The 23,037-nt window shown below is 39.6% G+C and overlaps 1 pseudogene; it reads right to left on the reverse strand.

Annotated features, from left to right (window-relative positions):
• Window positions 1-18,727: 18,727 nt before the first annotated feature.
• LOC116893085 lies at window positions 18,728-21,892 on the reverse strand (annotated as a pseudogene).
• Between the last annotated feature and the right edge of the window lie 1,145 nt (window positions 21,893-23,037).

Raw genomic sequence — 23,037 nt, forward strand, 5'->3', positions numbered from 1 at the left:
CACCTGCTCAAGTGAGCAGTGTGCCAGTGCTGGAGATGAGCAGCAGCCCAACTTGTATCCTGTGTTCTAAGGCCTGTGGCTAAGACCTTTTACTCCTTATAATGGACAAGACAATATCTGCAGGAACAACCATACAAACAGCCCAGAGGTCTCAATGCAAAAGGTTCCTATTTCTGTCCATTTTGGGCCAGTCTCAGCTTCTGATTGTTTATGTGTAATTCCTAAATCATAAAACTACAAAGTCCCTTGGGTGTCCTGTAGAAAAGGAAAACAGAATTCCTTCAGGTTTCTAGAATCTAGTCACAAATGCTTAGGTGAAAACTCATGGGTCAGGCTTTAAAATGAAGTCAGTAGGGTTTTGTATACATGAGCAACCAAGAGACTTGGCAGAAGCAGGATAGACATGGACAGATAAAACAAAAACGACTATCTATAAAACAAGAGTTATAACAACAAAATAGCAGGAGGACCTCATGGCTAAAGAAAAAAGTCATGGATCAGAGGAACCATTTCATTTTCCAAAGGTCCAACAACAGCACTTTTCCCATCTATTTTGAAACAGACTTGGGAACATTAGAGTTAAACTCAGAAATAAGGATATGACAAGGAATTGCCATAATATTTTCCTCAAATATTCCTCAAAATGGAGTTTTTATTTCATTTTACTCTGGACTTTTTTGGTTTGGTTTTTTTTTTTATATTTCAAACCAGTATGAGTTTGATAAATTATTTACTAAGGACTGGATAAACAAACTAGTACACGAGCACACAAAGCAGTTTTTATTTAAGTAAATTAGTTTTGATAAATGAGCGGTGCCTGGATGATTCATCAATGCAAATGGAATTGCCCTACACCAGCATAACCCTAAGCCTATTTTTCATTTGAACCTTCCACTGCACACTGAGAAAATGAAGGTGAAGTTATGCTCTTTCCAATTAGACATTAGGGAAATTTTAGTTTTGTTTAAGCTAATATTGTCTGATAAGAATGGAAAAAAAATCAACACTGAAGACATAAAGACTGTACTTATTTACATAAATAATATATGTCTGATGAATACAGGGAAACATTACAATTAGAACAACATAATCTTAATACTAAATCAAAATATTACATCTCATAAGCTTTCTTAATGGGCCTCTCTCTAAATACATTTAGTCAGCTAGGGACCAGGTATCATTTAAAATCTCCAGTGAACCTTGAACATGGAAAAATCATTAGCTAGGAAGCGTCCTGATCTATAGGACTGGTGCTGCACAGGTATCCTAGCATTCCAGAAGTAGAAGTAGGATTGGAAGTTTGAGGCTAGCCTGGGCTACATAGTAAGAAGTAATCAATGAAAGAACAAAGGGGTGGGGGCAGGGTGGGCAGGGAGGGGTAAGATGGAAGGAGAGAAAGGAGTCACTGAACAGATGGCCCAAAATCAACCTGAGGACGATGAAGTCCCACAGGCTTATTAGCTGTCTCAGTTAAGGTTTCTACTTCTGCGGCAAAACACCAAGACCAAAAGCAAATTGCGAGGAAAAGATTTGTTTGCCTTACACTTCCAGATCATAGCTCATCATTGGAAGACATCAGAAAACAGTACTCAAGCCAGGCTGGTACAGGAGGTAGGAGCTGATGCAGGGGGATGGTATTTACTGGCTTTTCCTTCATTGCTTTCTCAGCCACTTTTCTTACCTAACCCAGGACAATCAGTCCAGGGGTGGAACCAATCACAGTGGTCTAGCCTCCTCCATCAATAACTAATAAAGAAAATGCTCTACAGGCTTAGGCACAGCCCAGTCTCTTGAAGGCATTTTCCCAATCATGGTTTCCTCCTTTTGATGTCTATAGTTTGTGTCGAGTTGACAGAAATCTAAGCTATATATTTCCTGTTTTTTTCCCCTCATAGGTCTCTAACATAGAAAAACTTATTCTGTTAATCATGCCAACTTAGATCTTTCTAGATTACAGCTACATAGACTGTGGCATGATTTCAGATTCAGACGTAACAGGCATGTTCCTCTTCATGAAACATCCCAAGAATCAGAGTTATCCATGAGACCGAGTATGGTGCTCGGTGTAGAAAAGGAAGAAGTTGGGGGAGGCCAACTATAAGAAGAGGAGTAGGGATGAAAACCAACCAAAACAAAGTCTATGTGAACATCTCATCAGGAAGCACATTGATTTTTATGCAAATATTTTAAAGGTAAGTTTAAAACCATTTGCAATCACCAACACATAAATCACAAATTTTAGATGCAAAAGCACATGTTTATTTACTTGAGCAAATTCTGAAAATATGTCCTTTCCTGATAATATGACAGTTATGTCAATTCCCATGCTAAATGATACAAGATTGTGTTCTGTACGTCTTGAATTTTATTTTTTATTTATCATTTAGAGGCACTAGCAACAGAACTCAGATCCTCATGCATAATAATAGGCAAACATCATGCCATTCAGTTATATCCTCAACCCTTTTCGATTTTTGCCTTTTAATATAGGGTCTCACCCTATATTTATATAGGGTTACACAAAGGGCCTTGAATTTGGGATCCCTTTCCTGAGGATATGGAGTTGTTTGAGTAACAGATCTGAAACAACATCTTAGCTGCATGCTGCATTTTAGTGAGAGAAAATAATGCTTCCAAAAGCAGAGACAACCAGAGGCCATGAACTTCACAAGGAAATGGCACATAACCAACTATAATGTATGTATTACACAAAACCAATGTACGAATAAGTGAGAGTTGAGTCTTTATCAGCAAGCAGGATATTTATATTATCTACATCTACAGTTCAGTGAACTCTGGGGAAGCTGTAGGAAAAAAATGTAAGAGCCATAGGAAGGAGAGGAGCTATGAAATAGAGTCTTTGGACTTGGCACAGTAACTAAAATGATAACTTCACAATAGCCATGATTTCTTGAAGTCCAGTAGGCCTATAGAATCTTGACCTACCAATATTAAATCATAGATTAAGAAAGATTCAAAGAGACCTACCTCTCCATGCTGAACTATTAGCTACTGATAGATTTGGGGGAAATAGCACATTCAGTCATGGTCTTGCTGTGACTCTGAACAAGGCAACTCTTATAAAGGCAAATATTTAGTTGGGGCTGGCTTACAGTGTCCAGGTTCCATCCATTATCATCATGGTGAGGAGCATGGCATTATGCAGGCAGACTTGGTGCTTGGGAAGCCAAGAGTTCTTTATCTTGATTTGAAGACAGAAAGGAGACTTACCTCTGCAGGCAGCCAGAAGATGACTCTCTTCTGTACTGGGTAGATTTTGAGTACAGGAGGCCTCAAAGCCTGCCAATATAGTGACAAACTTCCTCCAACAAGGCCATGATTTCTGATAGTTCAACTTCCATTGGCCAACTATATTTTAACCACCACACTTATTTCTCAAGCCCATTAATTTAATGTATAATAATTATATCAATGTTTCTAGCCACACAATTATGATATCAATAATGAATAACATATAAATGTGAGCAATATTACACTAATGAATACAATTTACATATTCATTAAATATTAGTTGTGCTATAAGAAAAATGGCTGTAAATTTGGAGAAGGCTTTGAAATTAATAATCAGTTTAAAGACAATACAGGCCAGCGCCAAGCCTGTAAGAATGGCAGTGTACGTTTAGCAAAATTCACAGTTTTGCATCACCATGTATGCTGAAAGATACTGTGTGAGGTAAATGAGCCTAACTTCATTAAATAATCATGACAGGCCTGGGGAGACATCTCAGTTAGTAACGTGCTTGCTGTGTATTTGGACCTCACCTAAGATGTTGTCCCTGGCTAAACATGTTCATAATCTAAATAGTAGGGTATGGATTCTTGAATGTCATTGTTCAACCACCCACCCAACCAGTGAGATCCATGTTCAGTGAGAGATCCATCTTATCTAAAACATACAGTCGAGGGTGACTGAAGACGATATCTTTAGCCTCTACATGCATGCACATTCATGTATACCTTGATGTCCATGTGTATGTACCATATAAACAAATACACATAGTACATAGACAAGCAAAAACGGTGATTGAAAAACTAGAGAATAAACATTTAAGAGTCTCCAGAGACAGATCAGCAATTAGATTATATGAACTGGATCTTCTTGATTCAAATAAATGGGAGTGAAAAGTAAGACAGAATCTAGCTTTCTAAATATTTGGTTCTGTGGTAAAATATTGGATATCGTCTTTGGCTTAAAACATTAGAGGCATTTCAACATTTACACTTATCTAATACTGACACGGGCATATTTATGCATATTTACCAGAGTTGAAGCTCCAAGGGTCTGAAAATAAAAATTAACATCCGTATATCAGAAAATGTTAATTGAACATCCTGTAGTCTTTTAAGACTAAGAAAACAAAAATGTGTGTTGTTATCAATCAAATGAAGAGGGATATTCATAAGAATAAGATTTACTGACAAACTAGAGCTGACATACATTTTATAGTGCTTGTGATGTGCCCTGCATTTCTTAAAAAGAACAAGTTCTCACACTATATAACACAGACAAGGGAATGTCTCCAGAGGAAGATAACTAGAGGATACACATTTTATATAGAACACTTGCTTCTGAATTAAAATGAATGTGCAGTATTGTACCTGTGATCCCAATACTCAGGAGGCTGAGGCAAGGAAATTAACTTGAGTTGTAGGGTTGTCTGGGCTACATAGTGAATTTCAGGCCAGCCTACGCTGCAGAGTAGAAACCTGTCTTAAAAAGGTGAAATGCAACTGCAAACCAGACTTGCACACACTATTCTAATGAACAACTAATTGTGAAACTCAGGGTTAAAAGAAATAAATATGAAGTGAACACAGGGAAGAGACTCTTGTCAACTCAAACAAGGCAAGCAGAGCTCTGGCAGGCCTTGCCCTTCTCCCCAGTTTCTTCGATCCTGCTAAAAAACAAAAAACAAAAAAACAAAAAAACAAAAAAACCACTAGATGACATTTTTGAAGATAACTCCCAAAGTTTCTTTCATTCTTTGACCACTTCTTCCTCCTGAGAGTGACTATCAGGTCAACTATCAAAGTATTGAAGTCCAACAATCAAAAGACCCCTTTTGGCTATCCTAATTAATATGTACAATTAAAATTAGACACCTCATCCCAACATGGAGTTTCTTCTTTTACTTTTATAAACTTCCATTTGTCTGTGGGTCCTGCCTGTATCCTCTCTCTCCAGAGGCAGTCTCACCCTCAAACATCTCAACACTACCACATACATACCTCTCCCCACTCACCCTTGTTCCCTTCCACTCTCCCTCATCCTCCATCCTCTGTCTTTGTATTTTATTCCCTAACCTGTGTTGCTCTGAGGGAAATAAAGCTCCTTTATAATGAGAATGGCCTTTGGGTCCTGAGCTAATACTATAACCCGATTCAAAGATGATTCAATTTTTATTAGCAAATGAATAACTGAGAAATAACCATAACTAATATATTGAAGAAAAAGAGACTTAAAAGTCCAAAAGGCAAAAACTACAAATTACAGTTTTCATAAGGGAAAGAGTAATTCAACATTTAAAAGTGACAAATAGAAATATTTAGAAAAAAATTCATTAAAGAGACAAACAGGAGTTCCCTGCACCCAAATCCCATGAGGAAGAGAGCAGACCACCCAGGAGTGCAGACATACCTAGTCTGCAGGACAGATTGCCACCTCTGCACACCTTGGCCCACATTCCTGGTCCAAGGGGAAACTGCACAGTGCCTCTGGACACAGGGATATAGGAACTGACAGCTGCTGGTACCCACCGTTCTGGTCTGTACCCAGGACCGAACTGAACCAGCCAAACAGCTCTCTGCACCCAAATCCCATGGAGGAGAGAGCTGGACCCTCAGAAGTGTGAATACTCCTGAGAAGTCAGAGGAGACTACCCTCTGCCCACAGTCCAGACCCAAGAGGGAATTGTATAGTGCCAACTGTGCCCGCAGGGGGCAAGGACCTACAGGAGCAATCAGGAGCTGGACCCTTTGATCCCTGCTGGCACCTAGAGCTGGAAGACAGTCTCCAGGAGGGCCACCAGAGCTGAGAGCAGAGGTAAGACCCACGTTTCTGCTACCAAGTGACCTGCCTGGTGGATTCAGGATACACAGAGGCAGAAGTCCTCTGGGTCAGGGCACTGCCTATTCCTGGCTCTGCCTGGAAGTGAACTGATACCATCCCACAGGTCCCTGCACCCAAATCCTGTGGGGAAGTGAGCTGACCACCCAGGAGTGCAGACATCCTGAGGCCGCAGGACAGATTGCCACCTCTGCACACCTTGGCCCATATCCCTGGTCCAAGGGGAAACTGTACAGTACCTCTAGACACAGGGATACAGGAACTGACAGCCGCCAGTACCCGAGGTTCTAGTCTGAGCCCAGGACCGAACTGAACTGGTCAAACAGCCTCATGCACCCAAATCCCGTGGGGGAGAACTGGACCCTCAGAAGTGTGGATTCTCCTGAGAAGTCAGAGGAGAATACCCTCTGCCAACAGTCCAGACAGTCCAGACCCAAAAGAGAATAGCTTAGTGCCAACTGAGCCCCACGGGGGGCAGGGGCGGGACCCTTTTATTCCCTCCCAAGCCCACAACAGGAAAAAAGGCCCCAAGAAAGCCAACAGACCCAAAAACAAAAAACCTGTTTTAAGGAAAGGCAAAAAAAAAAAAAAAAAAAAAACAAAAAAAAAAAAAAAACAAAAACAAAAACAAAAAACACCCCCAAAAAAAACCAGGAAACAGTACTACAGGAGTGCTGACACAGCAAGACAAACAAACACCAGAGAAAACCCAATGGCTAGAGGCAAGCGCAGGAACCTAAGCAACAGAAACCAGAACTAATTGGCATCATCAGAGCCCAGTTCTCCCACCAAAGAAAATAAAGGATATTCAAAAACACCAAAAAAGCAAAAATTTAGATTTAAAATCACATTTTTTTTATAATGATGGAGGATTTTAAGAAAAACATAAAGAACTCCCTTAGAGAAATGCAGGAAAACACAAGTAAACAAGTAGAAGCCCTTAGAGGGGAAACACAAAAATCCCTGAAAGAAGAACAAGAAAACACAACCAAACAGGAGAAGGAATTGAAAATGGAAATAGAAACAATAAGGAAAGCATGAAGGGAGACAACCCTGGATATAGAAAACCAAAGGAAGAGACAAGGAGCCATAGATACAAGCATCACCAACAGAATACAAGAGATAGAAGAGAGAATCTCAGGAGCAGAAGATTCCATAGAAACATCTACACAATTGTCAGAGATAACATAAAACGTAAAAAGTTCCTAGCACAAAACATACAGGAAATCCAAGACACAATGAGAAGATCAAACCTAAGGATAATAGGTATAGAAGAAAGTGAAAATTCCCAACTTAAAGGGTCAGTAATATATTCAACAAAATTATAGAAGAAAATTTCCCAAATCTAAAGAAAGAGATGCTCACATACATACAAGAAATCTATAGAACTCCAAATACATTAGACCAGAAGAGAAATTTCTCCCATTACATAATAGTTAAAACACCAAATGCACAAAAGAAAGGAAGAATATTAAAAGCAGTAAGGGAAAAATGTAAAGTGACATATAAAGGCAGATCTATAAGAATTGCACCAGACTTCCTCACCAGAGACTATGAAAGCCAGAAGATCCTGGACAGATGTCATACAGACCCTAAGAGAACACAAATGCCAGTCCAAGTTCCTATATCCAGCAAAATTTTCAATTAACATAGATGGAGAAACCAAGATATTCCATGATAAAACCAAATTTATGCTGTATCTTTTTACAAATCCAGCCTTACAAAGGATAATAGATGGAAAACTCCAACACAAGGAGAGAAACTAGACCATACAGAAAGCAAGAATATAATTTCCTTGCAATGAAACCAAAAGAAGGACAAAGAAACATAATTCTACCTCTAACAATGAAAATAGCAGGAAGCAACATTCACTATTCCTTAATATCTCTCAACAACAACAGACTCAATTCACTAATAAAAAGACACAGACTAACAGAATGGATATGTAAGAGGACCCAGCATTTTGCTGCATGCAGGAAACACACCTCAGAGACAAAGACAGATACTACCTCAGAGTAAATGGCTGGAAAACAACTTCCCAAGCAAATGGCCTGAAGAAGCAAGCTGGAGTAGCCATTCTAATATCAAATAAAATTGACTTTAACCCAAAAGTCATTGAAAAAGACAAGAAAGGACACTTCATATTCATCAAAGGAAAATTCCACCAAGATGAACTCTCAATCCTAAATATCTATGCTCCAAATGCAAGGGCACCTACATTCATAAAAGAAACCTTACTAAAGCTCAAAGCACACATTGCACCTTATACAATAATAGTAGGAGATTTCAACCCATGAGTCTCATCACTGGACAGATCATGGAAACAGAAATTAAACAGAGACATAGATAAATTAACAGAAGTTATGAACCGAATGTATTTACCAGATATTTATAGAACATCCTAAAACAAAAGGATATACCTTCTTCTTAGCACTTCATGGAACCTTCTCCAAAATTGACCATATAATCAGTCACAAAAGAGGCCTAAACAGATATAGAAAGATAGAAATAATCCCATGCATCCTGTCAGATCACCCCACACCAAGACTGATCTTCAATAACAACAATAATGACAGAAAGCCCACATACACATAGAAGTTAAACAATGCTCTACTCAATGATAACTTGGTCAAGGAAGAAATAATGAAAGAAATTAAAGATTTCTTAGAATTTAATGAAAATGAAGATACAACATTCCCAAACTTATGGGACACAATGAAAGCGGTACTAAGAGTAAAACTCATAGTTCTGAGTGCCTGCAAAAAGAAACAGGAGAGAGCATATGTCAGCAGCTTGACAGCACATCTAAAAGCTCTAGAACAAAAAGAAATAAATAAACCCTAGAAGAGTAGAAGATAAGAAATAAAACACAGGACTGAAATCAACCAAGTAGAAACGGAAAGGACTATACAAAGAATCAACAAAACCAGGGGCTGGTTGTTGAGAAAATCAAAAAGATAGATGAATCCTTAGCCAGACTAACCAGAGGTCACAGACAAATTAACAAAATCAGAAATGAAAAGGGAGACATAACAACAGAATCTGGAGAAATTAAAAAAATCATCAGATCCTACTACAAAAGCCTACATTCACCAAAACTTGAAAATATGCAGGAAATGGATAATTTTCTAGACAGATACCAGGTAGCAATGTTAAATCAGGAACAGATAAACCATTTAAACAACCCCAGAACTCCTAAAGAAATAGAAGCAGTCGTTAAAGGTCTCCCAACCAAAAAGAGCCCAGGTCCAGATGGGTTCAGTGCAGAATTCTATCAGACCTTCATAGAAGACCTCATACCAATACTGTCCAAAATATTCCTCAAAATAGAAGGAGATGGAGCACTGCCAAATTCCTTCTATGAAGCCACAATTACTCTATACTGGAGCCACACAAAGACCCAACAAAGAAAGAGAACTTCAGATCAATTTCCCGTATGAATACTGATGCAAAAATACTCAATAAAATTCTTGCAAACTGAATCCAAGAATGCATCATAATGATCATCCATCATGATCAAGTAGGCTTCATCCCGGGATGCAAGGATGGTTTAATATATGAAAATCCATCAGTGTAATCCACTATATAAACAAACTCAAAGATAAGAACCACATGATCATTTCATTAGATGCTGAGAAAGCATTTGACAAAATTCAACAGCCCTTTATGATAGAAGTCCTGGAAAGATCAGGAATCTAAGGCCTATATCTAAACATAGTAAAAGTAATATACAGCAAACAAGTAGCTAACATAAAACTAAATGAAGAGAAATTTGAAGCAATCCCACTAAAATCAGAGACTAGACAAGACTGCCCATTCTCTCCCGACTTATTCAATATAGTACTCAAAGTCCTAGCCAGAGCAATCAGACAGTGAAAGGAGGACAAAGTGATACAAATTGGAGGGGAAGAAGTCAAAATATCACTATTTGCAGATGATACGATAGTGTACTTAAGCGTTCCCAAAAGTTCCACCAGATAACTACTTAACCTGATAAACAACTTCAGCAAAGTGGCTGGGTATAAAATTAACTCAAAGAAATCAGTAGCCTTCCTCTACTCAAAGGATAAACAGGTTGAGAAAGAAATTAAGGAAATGACACCCTTCACAATAGTCCCAAATAGTATAAAATATCTTGGTATGACTTTAACCAAGCAAGTGAAAGATCTATATGAGAAGAACTTCATGTCTCTGAAGAAAGAAACTGAGGAAGATCTCAGAAGATGGAAAGACCTCCCGTGCTCAGGGATTGGCAGCATTAATATAGTAAAGATGGCCATTTTGCTGAAAGCAATCTACAGATTCAATGCAATTCCCATCAAAATTCCTACTCAATTCTTTATAGAGATAGAAAGAGCAATTTGCAAATTCATTTGGAATAACAAAATACCCAAGATAGTGAAAATTATACTCAACAAGAAACGTACTTCTGGGGGATCACCATCTCTGACATAAAGCGGTATTACAGAGCAATAGTCATAAAAACTGTATGGTATTGGTACAGAGATAGGCAGATAGGTCAGTGGAACAGAATTGAAGACCCAGAAATGAACCCACACACCTATAGTCACTTGATCTTTGACAAATGAGCTAAAACCATCCAATGGAAGAAAGATCGCATATTCAAGAAATGGTGCTGGTTCAACTGGTGGTCAGCATGTAGAAGAATTCAAATTGATCCATTCTTGTCACCATGTACAAAGCTTAAGTCCAAGTGGATCAAAGAGCTCCACATCAAACCAGATACACTCAAACTAATAGAAGAAAAATTGGGGAAGAGTCTCGAACATGTGGGCACTGGGGAAAATTTCCTGAACAAAATACCAATGGCTCATGCTTCAAGATCAAGAATCGACAAATGGGACCTCATAAAAATGCAAAGCTTTTGTAAAGCAAAAGACCCTGTCATTAGGACAAAACAGCAATCAACAGATTGATAGAAAATCTTTACCAATCCTACATCTGATAGAGGACTAATATCCAAAATATACAAAGAACTCAAAAATTTAGACTCCAGAGAGCCAAATAACCCTTTTAAAAATGGGGTACAGAGCTAAACAAAACATTCTCAGCTGAGGATTATCGAATGGCCAAAAAGCACCTAAAGAAATGTTCAATATCCTTAGTCATCAGGGAAATGCAAATCAAAACAACCCTGAGATTCCACCTCACACCAGTCAGAAAGGCAAAAATAAAAAACTCAGGTGACAGCAGATGCTGGCAAGGATGTGGAGAAACAGGACCACTCCTCCATTGTTGTTGGGATTGCAGACTGGTACAACCACTCTGGAAATCAGCCTGGAGGTTCCTCAGAAAATTGTACCTTCCACTACCTGAGGATCCATCTATACTTCTCTTAGGCATATACCCAAAAGATGCTCCAATATACAACAAAGACACATGCTCCACTATGTTCATAGAAGCCTTATTTATAATAGCCAGAAGCTGGAAAGAACTCAGATGCCCTTCAACAGAGGAATGGATACAGAAAATGTGGTACATCTACACAATGCAGTACTACTCAGCTCTCAAAATCAATGACTTCATGAATTCATAGGCAAATGGAATTAACTAGAAAATATCATCCTGAGTGAGGTTACTCAATCACTGAAAAACACACTTGATATGCATTCATTGATAAGTGAATATTAGCGAAAAAGTTCGAATTACCCAAGATGGAACCCACAGACCAGAGGAAGCTCAAGAAGAAGGATGACCAAAATGCGGATGCACCCACTTCTTAAAGGGGGAAAAAGGAGGGGATTTGAAAGCAAAGTTTAGAGCAACGACTCAAGGAATGGCCATTCAGAGCCTGCCCCACATGTGCCCATATATATATTCAGCCACCAAAACTAGATAAGATTGATGAAGCTAGAAAATGCATGCTGAAAGGGACCAGATATAGATCTCTCCTGAGAGACACATACAGAGCATGTCCAATACAGAGGTCAATATGGAACTGAGAATAGGACCCTCTTGGGGAAAATTAGAGGAAGTATTGAAAGAATTGAAGGAGCTTGCCACTCCATAAATACAACAATACCGACCAACCAGAGCTTCCAGGAACTAAACCCCTACCAAAAGACTATACATGGACTGACTCAGTGCTCCAATTGCATATGTAGCAGAGAATAGCTTTGTTGGGGCACCAGGGTACGGGGAAGCCCTTGCTCCTGCCATGTTTGGACCCCCAGTGCAGGGCAATACAGGGGGTCAATAAGGTGGATGTATAGGGTGAATACCCATATGGGGGAGGGGGAGTGGAGGGAATGAGGGCTTATGGAAAGGAAACGGGAAGGGGAATAACATTTGAAATGTAAGTAAAGAAATATATCTAAAAAATTTTTTTAAAAAGGAGACAAACAGAAGATATGTTTGGTAAACAGCCTTTCCAAACTAAACAGAAATATAAAAACAAAAACAGAAAACAAAACAAACAAATAAAACAACCAGTGTATGGGACCCATAGAGATAGGAGAGTAAAAGATCTTGGAACACTCCACCCTAAGTGGGATGTCTCAATCAAATCACTTTCTTCAGAGCTCAGAGAAAACCACAGAGGAGGATGAGAAAGCGTGTAAGACCCAGAAGGGATTGAAGACACTAAAAACAAACCATGCTTAATTAACATTATCAAATTGCGGATGAATGCACAAAAACTGTAGCAGTAAGCAGAGGACAGCACTGGTCTACAAAGGTCCTCTGCACTTACACTATGGCTTTATTTTAGTATTTTTATGGGATTCCTGAATATGGAAGTGTGTGGGTCTCTGATATATATATATATATATATATATATATATATATATATATATATATATGTGTGTGTGTGTGTGTGTGTGTGTGTATGTATTAAATATGGTGTATATATATTCTATATGGTGTATATGATTATATGTTATATATAATATATAATACATAGTATATATATATGTGACTCATCAATTTCATAAATAACTGAATGGTCATTTATACTTGCTGATAGAGGGGAAAAATAAATAAAGGTTATAGGGGAAAAATAAATAAAGGTTATATTGGTGGCCTATATTTGACAAATTTTCTGCCTCAAAATCTTGCCCAGTTTCCATATAATAGAAACATTAATGATAAAATTATAACTCATAACAATATTCCTGTGCATTTTAAATGCCAAGGTAGTATATATTGACAAGCTTCTCACTCAGTCTTCTCCCTTCTTATACTGTATACTTATTTTTAATTTTGTATATTATGTTAACCTACTATTTCTGAGCATGCTGAACATGAACCCTGACCTGGAGTGGTTGATATACTGGTTGATATACCCAGTGTCCTATCACACAGTGTAGTATTCACTATCTGTCCAAGAGAAAACTCTGGTTGCAACAATGAAGCCAAAGTTCCTTGATGGGATATAGGCTCAGACTGTCTCCAACAATACTTAAAGAAGAAATATCATGTTCTATGTACTTAGTGTAGACTAGACAAAAGGATACTTTCCGACTCTTTATTTGATTCAATATATTATTGATTTCAAAATCTTGTATTGCTGTTAGACGGATAATTAATAAGTCATCATGTTCCATGCAAATATACTATCACAATTATAATTAATTTTCCCATTTGAAAAATCAGCTAATTCTGAGTGTGAGTGTGTGTGTGTGTGTGCACGTTTGCATGTGCATGTGTGTGTGTGTGTGTGTGAGACAGAGAGAGAGAGAGAGAGAGAGAGAGAGAGAGAGAGAGAGAGAGAATCAGAGGACAACAGAAGAATTGGGAGCGAGTTCTTTCCTACTAGGGATTTAGAGATTGAATTAGGTTATTGGGTATGCATGGAAATCACATTTATCTCCTGAGTTATTTCACTGGACCAAGATGAATACATGTTTCAAGAAATCCGTTCTACTGAGCATTGTCTCATGTGAATAAGGCAGGGTTCATGATGCATAGCAGGGTCTCATTTTTTAAATAATGTTCTTGCTTAAAATAAAGGAGAGGCATTTGTCCATCAAAATATCAAACTGAGCTCAGTTGTTCAGTTTCTTCTGTGTTTATTTCACACATAAAAGTAAGGTCAAAGGTTAGTGTAAAGGATGACGGCAAACTTCCTGGTCGGGATTAGACATAGTATTTGCATGCACCACAACGCCAACAGCTGCAAACACACTTTTGGTTACCTTAGTGTGAAATCCCCACAGTAGGGATTAGAAGCAACATTATAGTAGAAAATAATTTTCCCAAGACTCTAGGTACCAATTTTCTAGAAACCAGGCAGGAGACACAACATTGTCTCTAATAACCACCATTAAACAACTCTAGCATAATATTGCTAACAAAAGACATGCGGCAACCAGAGAAAATTGCCTTCGGTATAATTTATTCCACTAAATCACTGACCTGACTAACACTTCTTTCATGTAATGTAGGAGGGACTGGAGCACAGCTTCTAGTAATTGTTGCCAACGCTGAGGGAAAAAAGTGACTCTGTGAGATTTAATTCCTCCAGATTTCCTTGGTAAAGATCCTATTTATTTGCATTATAGCAAAATACGGGTGACCTGAAACATCCATGCGACCCCTTGGACACTTTCAGGTCCTGGATTTTCCTTGGTTTTATTTATTGCTAAAGACTCTGCTGTCTTCTTTCACATTAATTTAGATCGTTAAACACAAAACGTTTTTAAAACATTAAGGATGCTGCCTAGCTCTTATAGGCTGAGTGATGGTGGATATGGATTTTCAACTTGACAGAATCTAGAAACTCCAGGAATGTCTATGAGGGAGTTTCTAGATTAAGTGAAACTTAACAACTCCCACTAAATATACTCTTAGGCCCACTTTCCCTGGCCTGGTGTCCTGGAATACATTTTAAAAAGTAAATAAAAGTGAGCTAAACACAGAAGTCCTTCTTGCTGCTGCACCATAAAATGATCAGGGGCTTGAAGGATGTGGTTCCATGTTTTCTCCACCATGATGCACTGTATCCACAAACTTTGGCCAGAATGATCCCTTTCTTCTTTAAGTTGCCTTTTATTTTCTTCTTCTTTTTTTCTTTCACTGGATATTTTTTATTTATATTTCAAATGTTATCCCCTGTCTTGGTTTCCCCTCTGGAAACCCCCTATCCCATCCCCATCCCCCTGCTTCTGTGAGGGTGCTACCCCACCTACCCAGTCTCTCCTGCCTCCCCGCCCTGACATTCCCCTACACTGGGGCATCAAGTCTTCACCAGACCAAAAGCCTCTCCCCCCACTGATGTCCAACTAGGCCATCCTCTGCTACATATGCAATGGAGTCATGGGTCCCTCCATGTGTACTCTTTGGTTGGTGGTTTAGTCCCTGGGAGCTCTGAAGTATCTGGTTAGTTGATATTGTTGTTCTTCCTATGGGGTTGTAAACCCCTTCATCTCCTTCAGTCCTTTCTCTAACTCCTCTATTGAGGACCCTGTTCTCAGTCTAAGTGTTGGCTGTGAGCATTCGCCTCTGTATTTGTTTGTCTCTGGCAGAGCCTCTCAGGAGACAGCTATATCAGGCTGCCGTGAGCATGCACTTCTTGTCATCTGCAATAGTGTCTGGTTTTGGTGACTATATGGGATGGATCTCCAGGTTAGGCAGTCTCTGGATGACCTTGTCTTTGTCTTTGCTCCACACTTTGTCTCTGTATTTCCTCCTGTGATTATTTTGTTCCCCCTTCTAAGAAGGACAGAAGCATCCACACTTTTGTCTCTTAAAGTTGTTCTACTACAGCAGTAAGGAAATTAACTTATATACCTCCTTCCCACATAGAATAGCTGTTCACTTGATCCCATGAGATACAGAGGATGCCCAATCATGGTGACTGAGTTTTCTTCAGCATCAACTAGAATGGCCTCCATCTTGATACTTTGGCTTCCATTATCACTCACAGAATGTCATCTCCCCAATACCTAAAGTACTAAAATATATCAGTTTTCTTGTCAGTAGATGAGAGGAATACAGGGAACGGATCTCAGGTGTTAGTAGGTGAAGGGCGAAAAATGCACATGTGCTGAAAGGTTTGCAAAAATGAAGCTCAATCCAATATTCTTGTCTGCATGCGGCTGACACAGGAGCTGGCATGAACTGAAAAACAGCTTCCATGGATGGAGAGTGAGGGAATCCCATGCCACAAGGATGCTCAGCATGAAAAATCCAGCCAATATTAGCACTCCATTTTGAGATACCAGAAAGTACCCAGCTAAAATTTTGTTAGAAAGTAAGCATACTTCTAGAAAACCAAGTTAAACATTGTTACTTATGATTATGTGATAATTTCCTGGATCTCTTGAGTTCTTAGCATAGCCCAAACTTGAATGAACTTGAACTCGGGTATCCTGGTAAGCAATGTGGCTTCACCATATTGTAAATATGAACACATAAGCAGCCAATGATAAGTGAATTGTAACCACTCCTTCTTCAACAGAGCATTGTTTTCCAAAAGTAACATCAAATTCATGTGAAGAATAGTTATAGTCAGCATAAACAATTAGGAGATGATGAATTTAAGGTGTTTAAAACAGATTATGCCATAATCATTGCTCTAAGAAGTATCATTTGAAAACAGAGCTAAGAAATGAAAGAGAGTCTAATTACAATCTAAACTACCAAGATGTGGGAGATTTAAATTCTTCCATTATCAATCTAGAAATGCATCATTGTGTGATACATTAAAACTAATCAATGAACTATTACTTCCTATCATTTGCATCTTGGAAATACATCTTGATTCTCACTACCTCTCTTGTCTCACTTCAATCCTTAGTCCATGCTCCCTTAATTTCTTCTTTTGTTATTGCAATAGCCATCAATTTCTAGTCCTTTCTTCATCCCTACCACATCCCTAGGACCAAGGAGTTACCTGGTATGCCTCTATGACAAAATTTGATTAAATTTTCAATCTAACTACAAGACATTCAAGGATTGGAAAATTTTTATAGGATCTGTGATGAATTCAGATAATTTCTTCCTTTCCATCAAATAGGAAATAAAAGGAGATTACTCTGGGAAACTACTAAGCACTGTGACTTTTAAAAGCATGGGGGTATTTTAATCCTAAAGATGAGTTCTGAGAAAACTATGACTATGACCCTTTAAAGTCCCAGTCTTTTGTAACCAACTAGTGCCATAGATTTTTCTATGAACTTGATTTCACTCTTAGTAAAACAGATCAGCCCATTCAACACCGAGCCTAGTTATCTGCACTGGAGACATTCCAAATACAAGAAGGCTTTGCAAAATGATTTTATATTTCTCCTCTGTGTTCCTGGATCTGTACTAGGTATTTTTCTAACATTTCAAAATGATATCCATTCAAAATTTTCCCTTGAAAAGTTGCAACTGTTTTCTGACATATAGAAGTGCAAATAATGTTTTTTTTATTTTTTTCTTGCTAATCAATGTTTAAACTAAGCTAAATGTATTTTAGGCACTAAGTTTGAGCCCCAAAGTTACATACTGTTTTATAATTCCATTTATGAAAGTTTGGTACATACCTGCAAGTGTTGATATCTATCTTTGAAAGATATTTTCAATATATAAAATATATAAAAAATTAAAAATGTTTGAATATGACATAGTCTATTTCTGCTAAAAAGACTAGACTCTGACATGAGAACTTTGATCAAAGTAAAGAATGTTGGAATTTTTATTAAGCAAAGAAAGAACTGCATATCTGGAGTGAGTACTAAAGATAGGACTGGAAAAAAGATAAAACCAAGTGAGTAAATGATTGAATTATAGATGGAAAATCTGTGGGTCACAGAAGTTTTCAAAAATGATCAAGCATAAGAGAGTGTAAGATACAGATATCAAGCTGTAAGGTGCTACGCAGAGAAAGAGCTACATTAAAGTCCTCTAGTGTGTAAGCCTAGTGTGATGGCACATGCCTGCGCTTCCCACGAGCAGGAGGGCAAGTAGGAGAACCAGAAGTTCAAGGCCCTCTTTGAACACCTCGGATCCTATACTGAGTTCAAGTCTAGCCTAGGCTACATTACACCTATACTAAACCCTTCCTCAGCAAAGAGAAACAATCTGTAGTTTCTTTTCTTGAACTGCATTCTCAAGGTTTCTACCCCTTGAATAAAGGCCTCAGATCATTCTAGAGCAGATGAATGCAACCAGGCAACCGGCTACCATACTCTTGCCCTTGCGTTTCAGCATTCGCAGCTGCATTAACATTATTGCTGCTATGACTCTCTACTTCCCCTCACAGAATTTTATTAGTTGCTTGTTTGCCTCTACATATGAGGTGGGCAATTAGTCTACTGTGAGTTTAAATCTCAGTTTTAGTAACTTGTTTATTCATAACTTTAACCAATTTATTGTACCTTCTTGAGAAGTACTTTCCGTTTTTCTTAAAGATGTATTTATTTTTAATCTGTATGACCGTTTTGCCTGCTTGTGTATATGTTCAGTGTGTGCATATCTAGTGCTCATAAGAACTCAGAAGAGGGTGTGTCATGCCATGGAACTATAGTTAAAATGGTTGTGAGCCACTCTGTGGGTGCCAAGAACTGAACCTGGGTCCAAGACCATCTAGTGTTCTTTTTTTTTTCTTCATTAAGATCTAAGTTTTATGTCCTTGATATTTTTTTTATAAACAAATATTTATACAAATTTTGGAAACAACCATTTCTACAAATGTCACATCTGTCCCTGGGTATAATATTCATAATTTGCTTTCAGAACAAAGTCGAAGTAAGAGTTGTACTTGAGGCTTCCCAGCTCTGCCTGCAGCAGGTCCTTCACCTCTGGCATGTCTTCCCTGAGTTGGAAGCCATCTTTTATAAGTTTCTGCAAGATCTTCACAAGCACACTGTGTTAAGACACTTGATTGGATCATCTTTGCCATCTGAACCAAACCAATCATCTCAGCGCAGTGATCTGCACAGAATGTCCAGCTTCAGGTCGCCAATGCTCATATCTTCTTCCTCATCAATGTGAGTCCAAGGCATTCTTGAAATCATACTCATTGGCTCGTCTGTGTTCTTCACGGATATGCAACAGACTGATGAGTTGTGGTGCAGTCAACGCAGGTATTGCACTAAGACTCAGTTTTCTTTCTGTCAGCAGACGCTCTGGTGGGGCCTCCTGGTGTAGCAGGAAGTGTTCCTGTTCAGCCATGGCTTCAGTCTTCTCTTGTAGTGTGTCCTATGAGGGTCTAAGCTAATGCAGCCAGTTTACTCAAACCAAGAAGGTTTTTCTTTCCTTTGCAAAGTAACAACTTTCCACATTTGCCAAACCCCAGCAGTGTTGTACGAGCCTTTTCTGATTCTTGACTCTTAGTTTCACGTAACCAGATGAGATGCTCATGGGCTTGCAAAAAAATTGCTGACTGTCCTTGCTGAGAAATGGGTTGAGGTAACAATTTACCCTACTTTCCTTTGTCCAGATACCAACGAAGAGAAAGTCTGAAAAAATTCTGGTCACGAACTGGGTCATGCAGCTCTGGAGTCAGACCTGGTTGTCTGTTCACACATCTGAGTCAGGATACCAAAGTCACAGTACTTCTCTTCCAGAGAAGCTGCCCATAGGTGCTGCCCTAGTGTGAGAAGGGGAGAGAGGAGTTCCAATCATTTCTGCTGGTATTCCACTCCCAGATTAGTCACTGGATTTCTCTAGAGACTTCAGCTGAGAAACGTAACTGTTCAGGAAGCAGTCAAAGCAAAGAGCTTTTGTTTAGGTGGTAACGAGTGGGCAGCCTGTAGCATGTTCCTGAGGATTGTCTTGACATTGATTGCCAGGTCTGCCCACTCCTGAGACACAAATGCAACATCAGGAGGCACTCAACGATAATGTCCACCTGGGACACCTCTGGAAAGAAGACATCAGCAGGAGTCAGGCCAGGGGGTTTGGGGGAGACCTAGCACTCCCTATTGTTCAAGGCAAGCAGGAGAGCAGCGTTCACCAGGTCTGGCAGTCAAGAGTGGTAGTTTTTGAGTGTGATGGCAGCTGACAGCTTTTCTGCATGTTCATGGCTCTTGCTCTGATTGAAGAAGGACCCAGACATCTAAACAAGCTGACTCAGTGAAGGAAGCCCGCCAAGAGGTAGTGAGTTTTCATCTTGTCCTCCAGTTGGTACAGAACGATCAGTGAGGTGTTGCTCAGCCCAGGGCCTCCTGGGAGACAGAATCTGCCCAGTGTGGGTCTGAGGTTGGGTAGTCATCTATTGGTCCATGCTGAATTGAGTCAACTCCAAGTCAGTTTGACAGGAAAACAGCTCATCACCCATCATCTGAGCGCCACCCAAGTCTTACCTACAGTACTGTAGAAATGCAGTTTTAAGGAGTTTCCTCTTGTCTTCATGAGTTACAGTTTCAGAGGTGTTTGTTTGTTTGTTTGTTTGTTTGTTTGTGGTGATCTCAAAAAAACATACTCTTGCTACCCTGTCCACCAACTGAAGAGGACAAAGACTCTTCCAGTTGTTCTCTAATAGGAATACGTTTCCCCTTGGAGTGACGGACACCAGACCTCTGTCCCAAAAGAAAAGGATAGGAACAGCATCATGGGAGCCAGCCCCCCAAATACAATCTCCTTGAATATCAAAGACAATTTTATCCTGAGGAAGAAAAACCTTCCCAGTTCCTGTGGAGCACACAAAGACAGCACTGTCCATGGAAAGGTAGGTCACCTGGCTTGAAAAGTTCCGCACCATCAAGAGACATGTACTCAGGTCTTCAGACGGGAAAGGTGGGTTATACTGAGTCACTTCTACAGTGACTGCATCTGGCATCTGGTTACTGTTGTCTTCCACCGTGATCACAGAGTAATAGATAAGACAGGGGATGTCTGCTGCTACCAACATCGGAAGCCCATCACAGTATTGTTTCAAGTGCAAATGTTGAATGTTGACCCATTCTTTAATAGATTCATAGTTACTGTCAGACCCACAAAGGGCATTGGTGATGCTCTCGCTCCTTCAGGATTCTGTGCATATCCCAACTGTGAATCTGCTTCTCTGAAGAGTCAATCATCCAGTTCCCATGTCCTGATGTTTGAACTCATCAGAATGTAGAAACTTGATCTTCCTCTGTCCCACAGAACATTGGTCAGCATGAGGTCACTAGTAGGGGACAGAAACCCTCAAAGAGATGCAACTCTCTGGCCAATCTCTGAGAGCACACCTTAGCCCTGGGGCAGGACATGCTGGTGAATCTTTCCTGAGCTCTCAGGAAGCAGTCGCATCAACTGGCTCCCCACAGGGGACAGGATGAAACTTCCTCCCTGCTCTGCTGTCAGGACCCTGCACATCTTCTCTCTCCTCCCAAATCCACACATGTTTCTGAGTAGGTATATTCCCTTGTGAGGCTGGGTCAGTAGTGGATGGACCCCTCTTTGACAGCAACCATGACAGAAACAGCCTGAACAGAATATACTTCACCCGAGGTTGCAGCATAAGACAGTGGAACCAGGTTATCGCTCCAGTGGAAATCACTAGGGAACAGCTGGAGTTCTTTGCAGATAACTTAGTGACAGGCAACATAGCAATCTTCCAAAGGAGGAGCTTCTCTTTACATACCAGGCAGGCCCACCCACCTTTTCGATATGGGTGATCATCAACCTCAGCCATTGTTAGGGCTTCCATGATCTTAACAGGGAGTGATGATCCAAACGCTCTCATGTCGTAGTTCACAGACTCTGATATGGAGTGGTGGGGGAATATCCGAGTAGGCATTCCTCTACAGCACACTGAGCTGCGCTGGCCTACCTGTAAAAACAGCACAGGCAAGCTAACCACAGGCCCCAGAGATCGACCTCTCCTGATCTCTCTAGGTGTGGATGCAGCCCAATTCTGACTAGTGGACCCATCTACTAGCTGGCCCCCCGGGTTAGTGGAGAGGAATTGGCTGGAAACCTGTCCACAGAGAGCGTGGCGGAAGCTGCACTCGTGGGCCCAACTAGTGCTCTTAACTACTTAACCATCTCTCCAGGCCAGAGAAATACTTTCTTCTTACATAAAACACTCAGTGCTATTAGCATTCTACTCATAGCTTTACATTAATTTATATTAATTAACATTAATATAGGTAAAATGCATGTTCAACTATGCTATCTCTAGGAGGAGGGGGACAACATTTGAAATGTTAATAAAAATTAATTAATAATAAAAACTCAGGCCTCTAAGTTGGGCTCTCATGCTAATCATCATCATCATCATCACCACCACCACCACCACCACCATTGTCATCATCAGCCCCATTGTGTAGCCATTCACACTCTTTAGATAAACTGTTTGGAAATAAACATGATAAGTATTTTGGTTTTGTTGTTTATTTTTTTAACTCCAAATTTCAGGGTGTACGTGTTTCCTCTCTCTCTCTCTCTCTCTCTCTCTCTCTCTCTCTCTCTCTCTCTCATTATTAGGTTTTGCATAGAAACTGTTGATTTTCAGTTTCAGGGAAAATGTTTTTTAGCACACAAATATTATTTAGGTTCTTCTTCCACAGTTACACAGAGGTACATGGTGCTTGCTGCTTACTGTAACACCAGCACCAGCACCAGCACCACCACCACCCTCACCTTTGTGTTTTATTTTGTGACCGACTGAGTTTTACCAGAGCCATCTTTGTGACTATGGGTTTATAAATATCCAATGGTACCTAGTAGACATATACATGGGTAGACATATGACAAAAATGACATTTTCCCCTAGTAAGTGAGTGGCTCAGAAAGGAGAGAGAGGGCATCATAAACTTCATCCAGGTTCAGTCTGTCGTGATACAGAGCTAAACAAAGAACAAACAGCTCCTGGGGAGCTCAGTCATGAAGACAGCATAGTGAAGGAACGCAGTCATTCATTTCTTTCATTTGAAAGAAGCCTTTTATTTCCAATATCAAAATTTCTTAGGTGAAAGACAAACATATCCTCTCAGGAGGAGTGGGCTTTTCTGTATGAGAAACACAGCCCAGCACAGAATATCTCAAATGTTTTATAACCATTTAAGCTTAAATTA

The sequence above is a fragment of the Rattus rattus genome, chromosome 2 (assembly GCF_011064425.1).
Source record: "Rattus rattus isolate New Zealand chromosome 2, Rrattus_CSIRO_v1, whole genome shotgun sequence".
Classification (NCBI taxonomy): Eukaryota; Metazoa; Chordata; class Mammalia; order Rodentia; family Muridae; genus Rattus; species Rattus rattus.